This window comes from Meles meles, chromosome 8 (assembly GCF_922984935.1).
Source record: "Meles meles chromosome 8, mMelMel3.1 paternal haplotype, whole genome shotgun sequence".
Lineage (NCBI taxonomy): Eukaryota > Metazoa > Chordata > Mammalia > Carnivora > Mustelidae > Meles > Meles meles.
In genome coordinates, this window is record NC_060073.1 from 11030071 (window position 1) to 11051470 (window position 21400).

The window sequence follows — 21400 nt, forward strand, 5'->3', positions numbered from 1 at the left end:
AAAAAAAAAATTTAACCATCTTCAGAACTTTATATAAGGACGTTAAGTTGGTAAATTAAATTCAGCAGAAGAAGGTCAAAAAGACATTGCTGAAATGAGGGCTCCTTAAAGACTACGTTTTTCTGCTTCCCTGGCCAGTACTCCTCCTATTTGTTTGACTTTCTTCTCTTGCCTTTGGGAATGCAAGGTGTTTTTACCTTCAGAACATTGAGATGCACAGCTTTCCCCTCTCCTTCCTTTTCCTGTTTTTCTTCTACCATAGAAATACCTTCTAGTAGTATATTCAGTCCTTGTATGTATATAAGGACTCTTTCTCTCTCCTTCCCTACTTTTTCTCTCTCCCCCAATTTTTTCCCCTCTCTACACCCCATTCTCTCTCTTCTATAGGGCAGGATTATATCTTAATCAAATATGTATCCAGTGTGATACTATGTGTAAAGATATGTGATTGTGCAGTACATGGTATTTTCTGAATGCTCATTAAATACACTTGATTTATCACAGAGCAAAAATAAATTAAATTAGAAGCAGTAAGTTCATGTACTACCTACTTCCTAGACAGATGAAACTTAGAAGAAACTAAGTGATGACATCAGGAAATATAGTGTGGTGGGAAACAATGGGGCCTTGTAAATCAGACAACCCTGGCTTTTCATCTCAAAAATTCCATCTCTCCCAGTTGCCATGGACATACCATGAAATGTCTCTGTGTTTCCTATTTCTCTTCAGTAAAATATCACATGGCTCATAGACTTGTGATAAAATAGGTAGAGCAACCACTACTCTGGCTGGCACAGCCTGAACCATAGAAGTTTTAATACACACACACACACGAATACATTTGTGCATGTATATGTATTTGTATATATATCCATTCATTGTCATTTTATTAAACAATATTTATAAAGTGTCTGTGATGGGCAGGCATCCAGAGAGTGAAGTGCTTTCTCTCATGTAGGTTAAACTGACAGGGCAGGACATAGTTGAACATGTAAATAATCAGTCAAAATATTTTCATGTGTTGTTAGAAGCTATGATGATGAAGCAAGTTAGTGGGCTCAGCATGAGGTAGACATTAGAAACAGTAACCAGGAAAGTTCTTTCTGAGGAAGTAACATTTTCATGATAGAAATACTATCATTGCATTTTTTAAAATTATGTTCAATTACCCAAGATATAGTACATCATTAGTTTTTGATGTAGTGTTCAACAATTCTTTAGTTACATGTAACACCCAGTGCTCATCACACGTGCCCTCCTTAATACCCGTCACCTGATTACCCCATCCCTCCACCCCCCTTCCCTCTGTAACCCTCAGTTTTGTTCTTGGAGTCCCGAGTGGTTTGTCTCGCTCTCTGATTTCTTCCCATTCAGGTTTCCTTCCCTTCCCCTGTGGTCCTCTGTGCTATTCCTTAGGTTTATGGACATTTTATTTCTCCTTTAACTTTTATTTTTTAAACTTTTTTCCAGCTTTATTGAGGTATAATGGGCAAATAATAATTACATGTATTTAAGGGATACAATGTGATATTTTGATATATGTGTATGTTGTGGAATGATTATCACATACCCACCACCTCACAAAGTTTTCTTCTATTTCCTTTTTGTGTGGTTAGAGCACTTCAGATCAACTCTCTTAGCAAATTTCAAGTGTACATTTTATTAACTGTAGTCAGCATGCTGTACATTAGATCACCAGAGCTTCACTCATTCTGCGTAACTGAAACTTTGTCCTGTGACCACCATCTCCTCATGTCCCTCACTCCCCAGCTTCTGACAACTCTCTTTTTACTTTCTGCTTTTATGGGTTTGAATTTTTTTAATTACACATGTAAGTGAGACATACGACATTTGTCTTTCTCTGTCTGACTTACTTCATTTTACATAACATCCTCCAGGCTCAACCTGTTGTTGTCATTAATGGCAGGATTTCCTTCTAACTCTGAAATTCCATATGTACACACACACACACATATTTCTTAATCCATTCATCCACCAGTGGACACAACCAGTTTCCATACCTTGGCTATTGTGAATAACGTTGCAGTGGACATAAAAGCACAGATACCTCTTGGAGATGGTGATTTCATTTTCTTTGTCTATATACCCAGAAGCAAGATTGCTAGATCATACAGTAGTTAATTTTTAATTTTTTGAGGAACCAACATACTCTTCCATAATGGTGTACCAATTCACATTCCAAGCAACAGCGCATGAAGGTTCCCTTTTATTCACATCCTCATCAACATGTGTTATGGCTTTTTGATAGCAGCCATTCTAACAGGTGTCAGTGATGTTGCATTGAGGTTTTGAATGTGCATATCTCTGATGATTAGTGATGTTGACCATCTTTTCTCATTCCTGCTTGCCTTTTGCATCATAACTTCTTTGGAGGAATGTTATTTAAGTCCTTTGCCTCTTTTTTAATCAGGTTATTTGAGTTTGGATTGTTGTTTTGCTTTGTTTTCTGTTTGAGGTATTTTTGCTATGGAGTTGTTTGAATTTCTTATATGTTTTGGAAATTAACTATCCAATGCATATATCAGATGAATTGTCTTGCAGATATTTCTTCCATTTCATAGGTTGTCTTATCATTTTGTTATCTCCTTTGCTGTGCAGAAGCTTTTCAGTTAGGGTATATAAAAAGAATTTGACAAAATTCAACTTTATTTCATGGTAAAAATTGTCAAGAAATTAGGTTTAGAAGAGGAGCATCTGGCTGGCTCAGTTGGTAGAGCATTTTACTCTTGATCTGGGGGTTATGAGTTCAAGCCCCATGTTGGGTATAGAGGCTATTTAAATAAATAATAAATAAGTTAACTTAAAAAAAAACAAATTAGGTTTAGAAAAAATGTACCTCAGCATAATAAAGTCCATACATGACAAGCCCACAGCTAATAATGAAAAGCAGAAAACTTTCCTTTTCAGATCAGAAACAAGAAAAGGATGCTACTCTTCCAACAGAGTACTTGAAATCTTAGAGAAATTAGGCAAGAAACAGAAATTAAAGATATATAAAATGGAAAAGAAGTAAATGATCTGTTTTTAGATGTTATGATCTAACATCTAAATGTTATGATTCTAAATACTCTACCAAAAAATCTCTAGAACTAATAAACAAATTTGTTGAAGTTACAGAATACAAAATCAACATACAAAAATCAGCTATATTTGTATGTACTAATAATAACAATGCAAAAGAAATTAAGAAAGCAATCATATTTATAATAACATCAAAATAAATAATATAGGAAGCCTGGAACAAACAGCTCAGAAGCCACGAAAACAGAATCAGGGAAATAAACGATGCCATGAAACGTTCCAACGTCAGAATTATTGGAATCCCTGAAGGGGAAGAAAAAGAAAGAAGTCTAGAAGATATAGTGGAAGAAGTTGTCTGTGAAAATTTTCCCAATCTCACGAATGGAAACAACGTTCATGTACTAGAGGCAGAAAGATTTCCTCCCAAGATTTTAGATTCTCGAAAGTCCTCACGGCACCTTATCGTTAGAATGGGGAATTTTGTTTCAAGAGAGACCCTCTTAAAAGCAGCTAGGACAAAGAAGCTTCTTACATACAGAGGAAAGCCCATTAGAATAACGTCAGACCTTTCCACAGAGACCTGGAAAGCCAGGAAGGGCTGGCAAAATATATTCAGAGTACTAAATGAGAAGAACATGCAACCAAGAATACTCTATCCAGCAAGACTGACATTTAAAATGGATGGAGAGATAAAGAGTTTCCAAGACCGGCAAGGCTTAAAAGACTATGCAACCACCAAGTCGACACTGCAGGAAATATTAAGGGGGGTCCTATAAGAGAGGAAAAATCCTAAGAATATCATTGAACAGAAATACAGAAACAATCTATAGACAGAAAGACTTCAAAGGCAACACGATGTCAATAAAAACCTATCTCTCAATAATCACTCTCAATGTGAATGGCCTAAATGCGCCCATAAAATGACACAGGGTTGCAGATTGGATAAAACGACAGGACCCATCCATATGTTGTCTACAAGAGACCCATTTTGAACCTAAGGATACACCCAGACTGAAAGTGAAGGGATGGAGAAGCATCTTTCATGCCAATGGGCCGCAAAAGAAGGCCGGAGTAGCGATTCTCATATCAGATAAATTAGATTTTAAACTAAAGACTGTAGTCAGAGATACAGAAGGACACTACATAATTCTTAAAGGGACTATCCGCCAAGACGATCTAACAATTGTGAATATCTATGCCCCCAATATGGGAGCACCCAATTACATAAGAAAACTATTAATCAAGATAAAGAGTCATATTGATATGAATACAATAATAGTAGGAGATCTTAATACGCCTCTCTCAGAAATAGACAGATCATCGAAGCAGAAAATTAATAAAGAAATAAGAGCATTGAATGAAACATTGGACCAGATGGACCTCATCGACGTATACAGAACATTCCACCCTAAAACAACAGAATATTCATTCTTCTCAAGTGCACATGGAACCTTCTCCAGAATAGACCACATACTGGGTCACAAAGCAGGACTCAACCGATACCAAAAGACTGACATTATTCCCTGCATATTCTCCGATCACAATGCTTTGAAACTGGAGCTCAATCACAAGGAAAAGTTCAGAAGGAACTCAAACACCTGGAAGCTAAAGACCACCTTGCTTAAGAATGCTTGGATCAACCAGGAGATCAAAGACGAACTTAAACAATTCATGGAAACCAATGAGAATGAAGACACCTTGGTCCAAAACCTATGGGATACAGCAAAGGCGGTTCTAAGGGGGAAATACATAGCCATCCAAGCCTCCCTCAAAAACATTGAAAAATCCAGAATACACCAGCTGTCTCTACACCTTAAAGAACTGGAGAATCAACAACAAATCAAACCAACTCCACATGCAAGAAGGGAAATAATCAAGATTAGAGCAGAGATCAATGAGGTAGAAACGAGAGATACAGTAGAACGTATCAATGAAACTAGAAGCTGGTTTTTTGAAAGAATCAATAAGATCGATAAACCATTGGCCACACTAATCCAAAAGAAAAGAGAGAAAGCCCAAATTAATAAAATGATGAATGAAAAGGGAGAGATCACAACTAACACCAAGGAAATAGAAACAAGTATCAGAAATTATTACCAACAGTTATATGCCAATAAGCTAAGCAACCTAGATGAAATGGATGCATTCCTGGAAAGCTACAAACTCCCAAAATTGAACCAGGAAGAAATTGACAACCTGAATAGACCGATATCTAGTAATGAGATTGAAGCAGTGATCAAAAACCTCCCAAAAAACAAGAGCCCAGGACCTGACGGATTCCCTGGGGAATTCTACCAAACTTTCAAAGAAGAAATAACACCAATTCTCCTGAAGCTGTTCCAAAAAATTGAAGCAGAAGGAAAACGTCCAGACTCTTTTTATGAAGCCAGCATTACCCTGATCCCCAAACCAGGCAAAGACCCTACCAAAAAGGAGAATTTCAGACCAATATCACTGATGAATATGGTTGCAAAGATTCTCAACAAGATCCTAGCAAACAGGATCCAGCAGCACATTAAAAAGATTATCCACCATGACCAGGTGGGATTCATCCCTGGGTTGCAAGGTTGGTTCAACATTCGCAAATCAATCAGTGTGATAGAACACATCAATAAGAGAAGAGAGAAGAACCACATGGTCCTCTCAATTGATGCAGAAAAAGCATTTGACAAAATCCAGCATCCGTTCCTGATGAAAACACTTCAAAGTATAGGGATAGAGGGAACATTCCTGAACTTCATAAAATCTATCTATGAAAGACCCACAGCAAATATCATCTTCAATGGGAAAAAGCTTGCAGCCTTCCTGTTGAGATCAGGAACACGACAAGGATGCCCACTCTCACCACTCTTGTTCAACATAGTATTAGAAGTTCTAGCAACGGCAATCAGACAACAAAGAGAAATAAAAGGTATCCAAATTGGCAAGGAAGAAGTCAAACTCTCTCTCTTCGCAGATGACATGATTCTTTATATGGAAAACCCCAAAGACTCCACCCCCAAACTACTAGAACTCATACAGCAATTCAGTAACGTGGCAGGATACAAAGTCAATGTACAGAAATCAGTGGCTTTCTTATACACCAACAATGAAAATACAGAAAGGGAAATTAGAGAATCGATTCCATTTACTATAGCACCAAGAACCATAAGATACCTGGGCATAAACCTAACCAAAGAAGTAAAGGACCTGTACTCGAGGAACTACAGAACACTCATGAAAGAAATTGAAGAAGACACAAAAAGATGGAAGACTGTTCCATGCTCTTCGATTGGAAGAATAAACATTGTTAAAATGTGTATACTGCCTAGAGCAATCTATACTTTTAATGCCATTCCGATCAAAATTCCACCGACATTTTTCAAAGAGCTGGAGCAAATAATCCTAAAATTTGTATGGAGCCGGAAGAGACCCCAAATTGCTAAGGGAATGTTGAAAAACAAAAACAAAACTGGCGGCATCATGTTACCCGATTTCAAGCTTTACTACAAAGCTGTGATCACCAAGACAGCATGGTACTGGCATAAAAACAGACACATAGACCAGTGGAACAGAGTGGAGAGCCCAGATATGGACCCTCAACTCTATGGTCAAATAATCTTCGACAAAACAGGAAAAAATATTCAATGGAAAAAAGACAGTCTCTTCAATAAATGGTGCTGGGAAAACTGGACAGTGATATGTAGAAGAATGAAACTCGACCATTCTCTTACACCGTACACAAAGATAAACTCGAAATGGATAAAAGACCTCAACGTGAGACAGGAATCTATCAGAATCCTAGAGGAGAACATAGGCAGTAACCTCTTCGATATCAGCCACAGCAACTTCTTCCAAGATATGTCTCCAAAGGCCAAGGAAACAAAAGCAAAAATGAACTTTCGGGACTTCATCAAGATCAAAAGCTTCTGCACAGCAAAGGAAACAGTCAACAAAACAAAGAGGCAACCCACGGAATGGGAGAAGATATTTGCAAATGACAGTACAGACAAAAGGTTGATATCCAGGATCTATAAAGAACTTCTCAAACTCAAACACACAAAACAGATAATCATATCAAAAAATGGGCAGAAGATATGAACAGACACTTCTCCAACGAAGACATACAAATGGCTATCAGACACATGAAAAAATGTTCATCATCACTAGCCATCAGGGAGATTCAAATTAAAACAACATTGAGATACTACCTGACACCAGTTAGAATGGCCAAAATTAGCAAGACAGGAAACAACGTGTGTTGGAGAGGATGTGGAGAAAGGGGAACCCTCTTCCACTGTTGGTGGGAATGCAAGTTAGTGCAGCCACTTTGGAGAACAGTGTGGAGATTCCTGAAGAAATTAAAAATAGAGCTTCCCTATGACCCTGCAATTGCACTGCTGGGTATTTACCCCAAAGATACAGATGTAGTGAAAAGAAGGGCCATTTGTACCCCAATGTTTATTGCAGCAATGGCTATGGTCGCCAAACTGTGGAAAGAACCAAGATGCCCTTCAACGGATGAATGGATAAGGAAGATGTGGTCCATATACACAATGGAGTATTATGCCTCCATCAGAAAGGACGAATACCCAACTTTTGTAGCAACATGGACGGGACTGGAAGAAATTATGCTGAGCGAAATAAGTCAAGCAGAGAGAGTCAAGTATCATATGGTCTCACTTATTTGTGGAGCATAACAAATAACATGGAGGACATGGGAAGATGGAGAGGAGAGGGAGTTGAGGGAAACTGGAAGGGGAGATGAACCATGAGAGACTATGGACTCTGAAAAACAACCAGAGGGTTATGAAGGGGCGGCAGGGGGGTGGGGGTGGGGGGTGGGAGGTTGAGGAACCAGGTGGTGGGTAATAGGGAGGGCACGTACTGCATGGAGCACTGGGTGTGATGCCAAAACAATGAACACTGTTATGCTGTAAATAAACAAATAAAAATAAATATTAAAAAAAATAAATAAAATAAATAAATAATATAGTTAGGAATAAATTTAACAAAGGTGTTGAAAGATGTGTATTGAAGTCATGCCTGAGTAGCTCTCAGTTGGTTAAGCATCCATCTCTTAATTTCAGCTCAGGTCATGATCTCAGGGTCATGAGATCGAGCTCTGTGTTATATACTCTCTCTCCACCTCTCCCTCTGGCCCTCCACTTCATTCATTGTTCACACACACACACACACGCACTCTCTCTCTCTCTCTCAAAAAAAAAATTTGTACACTGAAAACTATAAGACATTGATTAAAGAAACTGAAGGAGACACAAGTAAATGGGAAGACACCCTGTGATTATGGATTGGAATAATTAATGTCTTAATGTGTATACTGCTCAAAATGATCTACAGAACCAATGAAATCCCATCAAAATTTCAATGGCGTTTTCCATGGATATAGAAAAAAACAATACAAAAATTGGAACCAGAAAAGATCCCAGATAGTCAAAGCAATACTGAACAAGAAGAACAAAGATGGAGGCATTTTATCTTCTGATTTCAAAATACATTACAAGACTACAGTCACCAAAAGAGTATAGGACTGACAAAATACACACAGACCAATGGAACAGAATATAGATCCCAGGAATAAATCCATGCCTTTATGATCAGTTGATCTTTGACAAGGGTTCCTAGAACACACAAAGGTGGGAATGCAAGCTGGTGTAGCCACTATGGAAAACAGCATGAAGGTTCCTCAAAAAGTTGAAAATAGAGCTACCCTATGACCCAGAAATCACATTACTGGGTATTTACCCTAAGATACAAATGTAATGATCTGAAGGAGCAAACATACACCCAAATGTTTATAGCAACAATGTCCACAACAGCCAAACTGTGGAAAGAACCTAGATGCCCATCAATAGATGAATGGATAAAGAAGATATGAGATAGATAGATAGATATATAGATAGAAGTAGAGATACACACACACACAATATATGTTGTATATATTCTTCACGCAGAACCAGACCAGTTGTTATATTCCCATTTGTTTCCATTTTCTTCATGTTGTAAGCCCTGCAGTGACTACTGTCCAATGTCTGAAAGTAGTTGTTTAGAATTGTTTTTAGTTTTGTAATTGCACAGAGTGGTATACAGAGTAAGTCTGGTTCCATGATGACAGGAAGAATTTATTTTTTCCAAATTTCAATACCAATAAACATATATGTTTGTATTTCTTGTTCCCTTTTCCAACATTTAAAATTGATTTAAGGATATCTAAAGAGGACAACTAATTAATACTTGCCCAATCATTTAAAATCTTCAACCATAAAGTTCAAGTATAACAATTTTCATATGCTCGTTTTCTTAAGTCACTCTCTTTAGATTTCATGAGAAACAACTCATAAAAGACACTTGCACATTTCAGTTGTTATTTTATACATAAGTTCTGATATTTTCCAATGCCTTTATATAGTAATACCCAACAGTTTTGATCCATGTTCAAAGATTTTTGTTCTCACATAATACAAACAGTGGTAACACAGTAAGACAAAGGGCAAGTATTTAAATTTTTGAATTAATCAAAATATGTTCCTTGGTTTTATTTTTTAAATAGCTGTATTATAAACACAGAAAAGATATAAGAAGCCACTTTTTTTTTGATTTCTTGATGGATAAGGAAATAATATGACTTCTAAATTTGAGATACAGTTTAACAAAGCTGATAATATGTTTGGTTTCCTTTTGGAACCTCTTCAAGGTCAGCAATTTGTTTTTTACTGATCGACATTTGTTGGGGGTTACTGCAGCCCATTAGATTTTCACTAACTTAGCAAACTCTGATTAACTTGTAGGGCTAAAAAGCTAACTCTGATTAACTTGTAGGGGCTAAAATTTAGACGTTTTTTTCTTCATGTCCAATAAGTGTGGAGATCAGGCAGAGGAAGTTCTAAAAGTCTCTGTGTTGCTACCTGATTATTCCCATTTTTATTGTCAATTTTAGCAACGTGTGGTATTTTCCCCCAATGAAAAGTTCGAACAGCTTGTTCTAATTCTTCTCTACTAACACAGACAGCTTCACCAGAATCACCCATATCTTTTTTTTTTTTAAAGATTTTATTTATTTATTTATTTGACAGAGAGAAATCACAAGAGAGGCAGGCAGAGAGAGAGGAAGGGAAGGAGGCTCTCCGCTGAGCAGAGAGCCCAATGTGGGACTCAATCCCAGGACCCTGAGAACATGACCTGAGCTGAAGACAGCGACTTAACCCACTGAGCCACCCAGGCGCCCCAGAATCACCCATATCTTGAGTGGACTTCTTCAGCTTGGCCAAGGGCGTTGACTGTCAGGAGGAGAAGAGTCAAGGGCAAGCTGGGGGTCAGTCACCTCATAGTGCTTTGAAGCCCAGCTGTCATCCAGGCTGTTTGCCTTTGCCTGGCTGCCAGACCAGAGCACCATACTGATTACCTTTGAAAACTGATTTTTCCTTCAGTTGTTTTTTTTCTACTTAGTATTCCTTCCCTCCCAAATTTGATTAAAGATGACGGAGAGCAATGAAAATTTTTCCATTTTACCTTTAACTTTGAAGCCACAGAAGCTATGTCCATATCAAGGTCTCAAGATGACCGAGTTGCATATTACATGTATACATACATACATATATATATGTGTATAATATATATGTAATATATATATATAAATAAATTTTAAGGATACTCTGTGTGTGTGTATTTTTTCCTTAAGTTATAAAGCCCTGGCAAGTTCTGGGTGTAAGACCAGAGTCCTTCTTTTTTTGTTGTTGATAAAGACTGTCTTTACCAAATGAAAATTATATCTAGACTACAAAATTTAGTTATTTAGTACTTAGTTAAATTATCTCAATAACATTCTAATCAAATTTATTTTGTAACTAGGGGTGACTTTGTGATACAATTGATACAAATTTGCATATAAATCCATTATGTGTATACAATTCAAATATTCACCTTTCAATTCAATGCTATGGAAGTTTTATATGAAACTTGTTTTAGGGGCACGTGGCTGTCTCAGTTGGAAGAGCATGCAACTCTTGTTCTTGGAGTTGTGAGTTCAAGCCCCCTGTGAGGTGTAGAGATCATTTAAATAAATTTAAAAACTAAAAAAAAAATTGTTTTAGTTGACCTAGTGAAGCAGATTTCATATTTCAAGTACTTTTTAATTTCTCTATCCGTAAGACATCTGGTCCAAAGAGAAAACCGATTCAAATATTGTCTGCAAATATTATCTCTTGTCTGCAAATATCATTTCTTCTTTATTATTAGTAAGATTACCTGAATCAGTTTTGTTTCATGAGTTTGGATATTTGAAAGGGCTCACCAGACTCTAGAGAGTTTTCTCACATAAGACTTTTATCTAAAGACAAAAAACACGATGCAGCAAGAGAAAGTACAAGCAAGCACTGGAGACATTCCACAGCACATCCTCCTCATGGACCCAACCAGAGGCACAAACCATGCTAACTCTGGCTTAAACTGCTCAGATTTGTGCAAGAATCTTTCAATGTCTCATTAAGTACTTAAGTCAGGCTTACGAAATGAGTTAGGTTAGTTTTGCAAAGTAGTAGTAAAGAAAATGATAGAAGGGTCAGCCGGGTAGTTTGGGATTCTAAACAGCACATTGTGATTTCCAACGTTCTTGTCTCAACCGGGAGTCAAAGTCCAGACATTCAGCTATCCCCAGCGATAAAGATAGAGCTTCTCCAGTACAGCAGCAAATTGACTCATCTCTACCATATTTTTATTCAATAAATATTTATTGAGCATCTACTATCTGGCAATGAACTAACCAGGCTGTCCATGACCTCAGAACTGACATTCTAGTTATTTCCAAAGTTACTCTTCAAAAGGCAGTTCTAATGTATTCAATGCAGAATCCTCAGTTAAAGTGACAATAAAAACTTGGCATCATCCCTAAACTTCATTTTCCCCTTATATTTAGCTTCCCTTTACCATATTAAACACCTCTGACCCACAAACTCAAGAGAGATGATACACATTCAATTTAATTCCTGTTTGGGGGTTACGTGTTACCCAACAACATGACAATAATAGTGAAGAGAAGGCTGTTAAACAGCAAAACTCAGCAGAGGAATTTAAAAGATCAAATTGGCTTTATTGAACCAGTCATGAGTTGGGCAGCAACATTCTTGCAGATAGAAAAGAGCTCTGTCGAGCTGCAAGAAAGGAAAGGCTTTTGAAGACAAAGAAGGGCCAGAAAAAGAAAATTATTAGCAAAGAATGCATTTTTTAGACAAGGTCATCCTCTTAAGGGGGATGGAAGTGGTCTATCAGTAAATTTCCTAGTGCCGACCAGGAAATTCCATGTTGACTGGTTGGAGGTTCCATTTCTGGGGTTGGGGTTGAAACTGCACTTAGATGTTAAGTATTGGTTTGCTGACATGGGGCCTTAACATAAATGACTGATTCAGGGCCCATGGTTTCGTTTTTTTTAAAGATTTTATTTATTTATTTGAGAGAGAGAGAGAGTGTATGAGCAGGGAAGGGGCAGTGGGACAAGCAAACTCCCTGCCAAGTGCAGAGCCTGACACAGGGCTTGAAGGGGGAATCAATTCCAGGACCTTGAGATCATGACCTGAGCCCAAGGTAGACATTTAACCAACTGAGCCACCCAGGTGCCCCTGTACTTTTCTTCTTTAATGGGGCAAACGCAAAAGAGTACATGCTCTATGATTCTATTTATTGAGACACCGAAACCAGGACAAGCAAATCAGTGGTATTAAGAAGTCAATAGGATGGTTCCCTGGGGGTGTGATGGCTAGAACGGAGCTCAAGGGTTGTGTGCCTGTGGGTGCCCTCACTTTTCTAACTTTTGATCTAGGAGGGGTTAACAAGCTGTGCTCCCTTTGTGTTTCCCATTAAGCTTTATATTAAGACTTATGCAATTTTGAGGTTCCTCCAACTAAAATATCCATATTAAATCCCTGTCTCCAGCTCTGTTTCCTGGAAACTTGGACTAAGATTATTGAAAGTTAATTTTCAAAAGAGGTGCTCCTCATCTTCATGCAGATAGATTACATATGAAGAGGTTTACCTCTACGTAACATACAAATAAATTGACCTGTGCATTAATCATCTTCTCCAGGCTGTCTGTGCAGGATCAAAAAGTCACACTAGCATTTAAGTTTTCATTCCTAGCTTAAAAGGAAAGGAAAAAAGCCAAACAAACAAATCCAAAAATCACCAGTGCAGAGCTTCACATAAGGGCTTTGGGGATTCAACATGACACATTTTTTTTTCTTAACTTTCTGGTTTCCAAGGAAACGGGACTCTGAATCTACTTCTAACCCAGGTTTGGTGGTAACCCCCATATACACAGCTCTGCTTTGTGTGAAGCCAATCAAAACACCACATCTAAAGTTTACCTAAATTCCACCTTTTCCCAAATCCTAAAATAATCCCATTGTTTCCTCTGATTAGGTGTCTCCTAGCTCTCATGTGTGCACTATCACTTGTGGCAACGAGTCAATAAACCCACTCTGTTGGACAACATATTTGTCCCTGGCACTGTTTACTAGATGGGCATTATCTGTCTACTATAGATAATATTTTATATTATTGACTATGCAGGAACACACAGACTGTAATTTGTAGAAGTACATTATTTAGTCACTCAGATAACCAAAATGTATTTCTCCTATATATACTCAGTCTTCATTCACAGTTCCCTAAATCACTTTTCCCAAAACCCTAGGAACTTCCTGAGTGATAAGATAAATGGGAGCATCTTTTGTTATAATGTTTGGTGTCTTGTCCTCGGTTCCTAAAATCCCTTCAGAGAGATAAAGGTGAAATGGGTGTCTTGTGATTTGTAACAAGCCACTTTCCACCGACTGGGTTTATATTAATGAGATGACTCGGACGTTCTTAGGGAACTTAGGAACTTAGAGAATTTAGGAAGGCCTAAGGAAGGGAGCTGATTACCAGAGGAAACAACCGCATGATTAGAAGGTTGGAACTTTTAGTCCACCCTTCTGACCTCCAGGAAGAGGAGAGGAGCTGGAGGTTGAATCAATCAATAATGGCCAATCAAACATGTCTGAATAATAAGGACTCCATAAAAATAAAAAATACAAAAAAAGGAAAGGATTAGGATAGCTTCCTGGTTGGTGAACGTGGAGGTTTGGGGAAAGTGGCATGCTCAGAGAAAACAGGGAAGCCCCGAGCCCTTTCCCTTCACCCTGCCCTATGTGTTTTTTCCATTTGCCTATTCCTGAGTCATGTCCTTTTGTGATAAATCAGTAATCTAGTAAAAACAGGGGCGCCTGGGTGGCTCAGTGGGTTAAGGCCTCTGCCTTCCGCTCAGGTCATGATCCCAGGGTGCTGGGATTGAGCTCTGCATCACGCTCTCTGCTCAGCGGGGAGCCTGCTTCCTTCCTCTCTCTCTGTCTGCCTCTCTGCCTACTTGTGATCTCTGTCAAATAAATAAATTAAATCTTAAAAACATTCTAGTAAGAACAGTTGTCCCTTGGGCAATGCAGGCTTGAACTGAGTGGGTCTACTTATACACGGCTTTTTAAAATTTTTTTATTTTTTTATTTGAGAGAGAGAGAGTGCAAGCAGGTGTGGGGGCAGAGACAGAGGGACAAGCAGACTCATGCTGAGCATAGAGCCCAATGTGGGGTCAATCGCACAATCCTGAGATCATGACCTAAGCTGAAACCAAGAGTTGGATGCTTAACCAACTGAGCCACCCCGGTGCCCCATACATGGAATTTTTTTTTTTATAATACATACTGTAAATGTGTTTTCCCTTCCTTATGGTTTTCTTAATAACATTTTCTTTTCTCTATTTATTTATTTGTTGTAAGAATACAGCACATGACACACATACAAAATATGTGTTAATCCACCATTTTCATTATTGGTAAGGCTTCTGGCCCACAGTAGGCAATTATTAGTTAAGTTTTTGCAGAGGTGAAAGTTATACATCAATTTTCAACTGTGCAGAGGTCAGTGTCCCAATCCCAGCATTATTCTGAGTCACCTTGTAAAATGCTTCTGAGTTTAATTAATCACACCCAAGGCGGTGGATCAAATCTGCAAATCTGTAGGTAGTGGGTCAGAAGCACAAGCAGCAATCTGGAATTACGACTGGCATCTGAAATCATATGTTGTGGTGGGAATTGGCTTTGTGGGACTGAGCCCATAACCTATGGAATCTGATGCTGTATCCAAGTAGATAGCGTTAGAATTGAGTTGAATTGAAGAACACCTGCTGGTGTGCAAGAATTGCCTGGTGGTGTGGGAACCCCCTCCCACACACAGGTTGAAATGGGGTCAAAACCACTTTACAGATACACACGTACATGCATAGAGTGCCGAATCATTTGGAAGCAAGTGCTTGACATCATGATACTTTGTCCCTAAATACCCAGGACCTATCTCCTAAGAATAGCATTCTCCTACATAACTTACTAGCATAATTATATCACCAAATTTATTCATATAATAATCCAGCATGTAGTTCCACAGAAACTCTGGGATCAAGCTCTAAATGTTTATCTTTCTTGGGAAGACAAAACTGTAAGAAGCTCTCAAATACATTAATCCTAATTATGTCCCAATGTTTATTATTTCATGAGAAAATTAGCCTAGATCTTGTGTTAGTTTGACATAGCACAGTTTAAACCATCTGTATATTTCAGTTAAAGCAAAGTTTCCCCCACACTGGGATGTTAATATAAATATATTCCATTACACACACACACACACACACACACACACACACACACACCCCATACCTTCTTTATCCATTCATCTCTCAATGGACACTTGGGTTGCTTCTGTGTTTTGGCTATTGTGAATAATGCTGCAAAAAACATTCAGGTGCATATATCTTTTCAAATTATTGTTTTTGTTTTCTTTGGTGAGTGCCCAGTAGTGGATTTTTAATATTTTGAAGAAACTCTATCCTGTTTTCCATAGTGACTGCACCAGTGTGCATTCCCACCAACTGTGCATGAGGGTTCCCTTTTCTCCACATCCCAACAACACTTGTTTCTTGTGTGTTTACTTTAGACATTCTGACAGGTATGAGGTGATAGCTCATTGTGGTTTTGAATTACATTTCCCAGATAATTAGTGATGTTGAACATCTTTTCATGAGTCTGCTGGGCATCTGTAACTCTTCGTTAGAGAAATGTATGTTTGAGTCTTCTGCTCGGTTTTTAATTGGATTATTTGGGATTTTTTGGTGTTGAGTTGTAGAAGTTCTTTACATATGTTGGATCCTAACCTTTTATTGGCAAATATATTCTCCCATTCGGTAGATTGTCTTTTTGTTTTGTTGACAATTTCTTTTGCTGTGCAAAAACTTTTATTGTGATGTCGTTCCAAGAGTTTATTTTTGCTTTTGTTTCTCTTGCCTCTGGGGACCTATCTAGAAAAATACTGTTATAACTGATGTCAGAGAAATTACCGCCTGTGTTCTCTTCTAGGATATTCATGGCTTCAGGTCTCACATTTAGGCCTTTAATCCATTTTGAGTTTGGTTTTGTGTGTGGTGGAAGAGAATGGCCCAGTTTCACTCTTCTGCCTGTTGCTGTCCAGTTTTCCCAACACCATTTGTGGAAGAAGTTTTTTCCCGTTGCATATTCTGCTGAAGATTAATTGACCATATAAGCATGGATTTATTTCTGGGCTACGTTTTCTGTTCTGTTGTTATACGCTTCCGTTTTTGTACCCATACCATTCTGCTTTGATTAATACTTTCTAATATATCTTGAAATCTGGAATTGTGATACTTCCAGCTTTGTTCTTCTTCTTCAAGATTGCTTTGGCTATTCAGGGTCTTTTGTGGTTCCAAACACATTTTAGAATTATTTGTTCTAGTTCTATGAATCAAGCTGTTGGTTATTTTGATAGGGACTGCATTAAATATGTTTATTGCTTTGGGTAGTATGGACATTTTAACGATATTTTTTCTCTCAGCCCATGAGCATGGAATATCTTTCCATTAGTTTGCATCATCTTCGATTCTTTCACTAGTGCTTTATAGTTTTTAGAGTACAGCTCTTTCACCTGTATAGGTATTTTATTATTTTTTTTGGTGCAATTCTAAACAACGGGATTGTTTTCTTAATTTCTTTTTCTGTTACTTCATTATTAGTATACAGAAACGCAATAGATTCCTGTATATATGGGACACAAATGGAAAGCAATTGACCTGATGCTGTTCCTTAGCTATAACAAACAAGTTTTTTTCCCTTTAGGAACACCCTAATGCCCACAGGGATCAAGTCAGGGGCCTGTTTGTTCAAATCAAAAAGATCCTGTACACTTCAGTCTACTTAATTCTCAGTTGGGAAACAGTTTTCCCCTTCCTTGCTGCCCACTGCAGGCTTCTTTTCTGTTATGGGAAGAAACTCCTCACGTAGGAGCATCTCAGTCTATGCCATGAACTCGCCTGTGCTGGGCTCTGGCCCTTCCTTCTCCAAACATCTTGAAGGCTGGAGCAGGTGGTCAGGCTGTGTTTTCAGCTGCAGACTTCCTGTTGCCCAACAGCACTTTCTCCACAGACTGTGAGCAAGACTAAAATTCTTGCAAGATAATATTTGTTTTTCCTGTCTCAGTCCAAGCATTTTGGGACTTTCTTAGCTTTTTCCTTAAGATAACCTATTAATTGGGGGGTAAGGAAATGGTGGGGAGAAGTACAGGCATATATAAATGGAGAAAGGAAAAGGAGATTCTGCCTACTAGTTTATAGCTTTTGTTTTCCAAAAGTACAAAGATTCAGATCCCACTAAAGAAGTTAGGATAAGTGCTTCAGAAAGAGAAGCGTTCCTATTGTTTAGGAACAAAGCGGGATATGGAATGGAAGGAGTAGTCATGATAATTAAGAGAATAACAGATGTCTTTGGCAACTTTAGGAAGATTCCTATGGTCCTGAGAAGAGAGGGGACAGAGGGTCAGTGACAAAAGTTGAGACACAGATGGGGGACCTAGCTAAAACAATAAGACCCAATGGTTGTTTTGGGTCCAAAGAGTTTGGGCCTTCTTACTTTACAAGTGGATCCTTGGATAACCTGCTTTGATAAATGATATGATATGATTTTAAAAAATGCTTTGATAAGTGGTATGAAATGATAAAAAATAAATTTTGATAACCAAAATTACTCCCCAAGCCAACTCTCCATCACTATATTAAACACCTGCTTTGCAGATTCTGCCACAGGTAATAGGGAGATGTTCCACCTCTTAGCAGACAGAATAATATAACAAGAAATTAACTTGAGTAACATCAGCAAGATGGTGGAATGGGAAGCCCCCAAGCCCCTATTCTCCCATGGAGACACCAAATTAACAACATATGGACCAAAATGCCTTGCAAGCCCTCTGGAGACCAGTTAAGAAGTCACAGCACACTAGACAAGCCCATAGCCAAGAATAAATGCATCTAAATGGATGGGGAAAATGTGATATTTTCTTTACCCACCTGGCACAGTGTGATATAATGGGGAGGAAACTCCCAACTCGAGCTTTTTCCTCAGGAGGGAAAGAAGAATAGAGGCCCAGAGGCACGTGTCCAGCATTCTGGATTTTTGAGGGGCTACCAGTAGGATCGGTTTCTGTCTCATGGATTTGGAGTGTTGAGGCAAACTGGCAGAGTTTGGATGTGAGATTGGGGGGATGCTAAGAACGTAGCAAGCACTGTGGCTTGTCACAACTCCAGAGTGACTGTGGTACCTCAGACGGATGAAGAGGAAGAATGTGTGGGTTTCAGAGAAGAAGCAGGCAGACCTCTTTAACTGGGAGGTTTACACACACTTGCCCAGAGCAGACGCATCTCCAGAAAATGTTGGAAAGGTCCCCAGAATCTCAAGCCATGCTGATTGGCAACAGTCTTCCCCTTTATGAAGCCAGTATGAAAGACTGGAAGAGGTGGTTTTGGTTTTGGTTTGGTTTGGTTTGGTTTTCAAATGCCCAAATCTCACCAAAAGATCCCAAGACATGGAGAGAAACAGGAAAGCATGGCTCAACCAAACCAAAATAAATCTTGAGGAACTGACCCGAAGGAGAAGGAGAGTTTCATACTCACACTTACAACAACATTATTCACAACAGGCAAAGAAACAACCCAGTACCAATGGCAGGTGAATGAATTAACCACAAGTGGCGTATGCATACAATGGAATATTATTCAGCCTTCGACAAGGAGATCTTATCACATGCTACAATGCAGATGAAACTTGAGAACATTATGCTATGTGACAGAAGCCAGTCGGAAAAGGACAAACAAGATATGATTTTATGGTTGTGAGGTTCTAAAGTAGTCACATTCATAGTAACAGAGCCAGAATGATGGTTGCCAGGGGCTGAGGGGAGAGGAAATGGGGAATTGTCATTCAATGGATATAAAGCTTCAGTTTTACAAAAAAAACTGAAAAAGTTCTAGAGATCTGTTGCACAATAATGGGAACATACTTAACACTACTGAACTGTATACTTAAAAATGACTAAGGTGATAAATTTTACGCGTTTTTTTTTTTTTTTACCACAATTAAAAATAAAAACTAAAGGGGCACCTGGCTGGCTCAGTGGGTTAAGCCTCTGCCTTCAGCTCAGGTCATGATCTCAGGGTCCTGGGATCGTGCCCCACATTGGGCTCTCTGCTCAGGGGGGAGCCTGCTTCCCCCACCCCCTCCTGCTTCTCTGCCTCCTTGTGATCTCTCTCTCTGTGTCAAATAAACAAATAAAAATCTTTAAAATAAAAAATATATAAAAAATAAAAACTAAAGAATTAATGAGCTAAAGAACAATAATGATTTGTTTCTTGCATGTTTGCCTTTACACAGAAGTCACAGAAAAACTTTATGCTTCTAGATCAGTAGTTCTCATTGAGGAGATTTTGTCCCCTCTCCATCGGGGAACATTTGTCAATATTTGGTGACCTCGCATCTGGGGTGGGCAGCGTTTCTGGCATCTAGTGAGCAGGGGCCAGAGATCTTGTTAAACATCCTACAATGCACAGGACAGGACCCCTTGCCCTGCAACAAAAAATTACCCAAATCAGAAATTCATTAGTGCTTCTTTAGAGAAACCTAAATTATTAACTGCAGGTGTTAACTACTCTGTTATCCCCTTCCCTCCAGGTTGGGTTGACAGAGTTCAGACTCTGGAAACAACAGATAGTCAAGGTGGGATGGGAATAGAGAGAGAAGCTTCTTGTTCAGATATTACTGAAGCCCCCCAAAAACAGAAAAAGAAGGAGGAGGGTGCAGAGCGGGAGAGAGAAGCAGGGAGGGAGATTGGAATTGGGAGTTTGAGTGGGGGGGGTGTTAAGAAAAGACTGTTGATAGACCCCTTTTGGGCCACTCGTCTGTAGAGTTCTGTAGCAAGCACCTTGAGGTGTAATCTCATGCAATCCTTATAACTCCTCTGAGATCATTTAAAGTTATGCTAGTAAGAGAGGAAGACAGACTGTAGAGGGAATTTTTGCTTCGTCAGTAGATTTAATTGGTTATTACCACATCCCACTGAAGGGAAAGGGGTTGTGGTTGTCCCTTATGGGGCTAGGCTCCTTCTTTGTCAAAGCCTGGGGGAGAGCTGTACCCCACTCTTTTACTGGCTGCTGGGATGGTGATAAGGGCACAGGGCATGATGGGAAAACTCCAGCAGACACCTTGGGAAAGGAGAAGGCACACCAGAAGCTCAGGAGCGAGAGGATAGAGGTTCTTCTGTGGCTCTTCCACCTCTTCTGAGCCGGTCCGTGCCCTCTCTCTACTCATCTCTAGAATTTAAGAAAAGAGAATTGCATTTAGTAATCTGTGCCATCTGGTCCTGGGAACTAATGGTGTTTCTTAATTCTTTACTTTGAAGTATGGAGTTACGTGCAGAACCCACGTCCCCTTGAGGTGACAGTGATCGTCCTGGTGTGTTCCCAGGTTCCTTCTGGCACTCCCCCAAGGGAAGGAGGAAGCTTATGGGATGGGGCCGTTCAGCTTTCTTGACTGGCTTTGGCGTCAGTATCCTTGTCTGGCGTATCAAATTTGGCTTCCAAAGAACACCCACCTGAGGGCTTGAGGGCGCACAGGACCTGTTTCACAAAACTGTCCCAAGTGTGAGTTTGCCAAGTTTATGCACCCCCATCTGGTTTCACCACTTCCTAGAGGTGTCCAGCTTTTTCGGGGGACAGGGATCTATTGTTAGAGAGAGAAGCCAGAGAAGAAAGATAATTCTGTAGCAGCTGGTATCTAGGTAGTGGACGGTGAGAGGCTGGTTCAGCCTGTCCAGAGCCCAGGGAACTGGAAAAAGAAAAACATACATAAGTACCAGACATTGGGGAGGGTATGTGCTATCGTGAGTGCTGTGAAGTGTGTAAACCTGGTGATTCACAGACCTGTACCCCTGGAGTTAAAAATACATT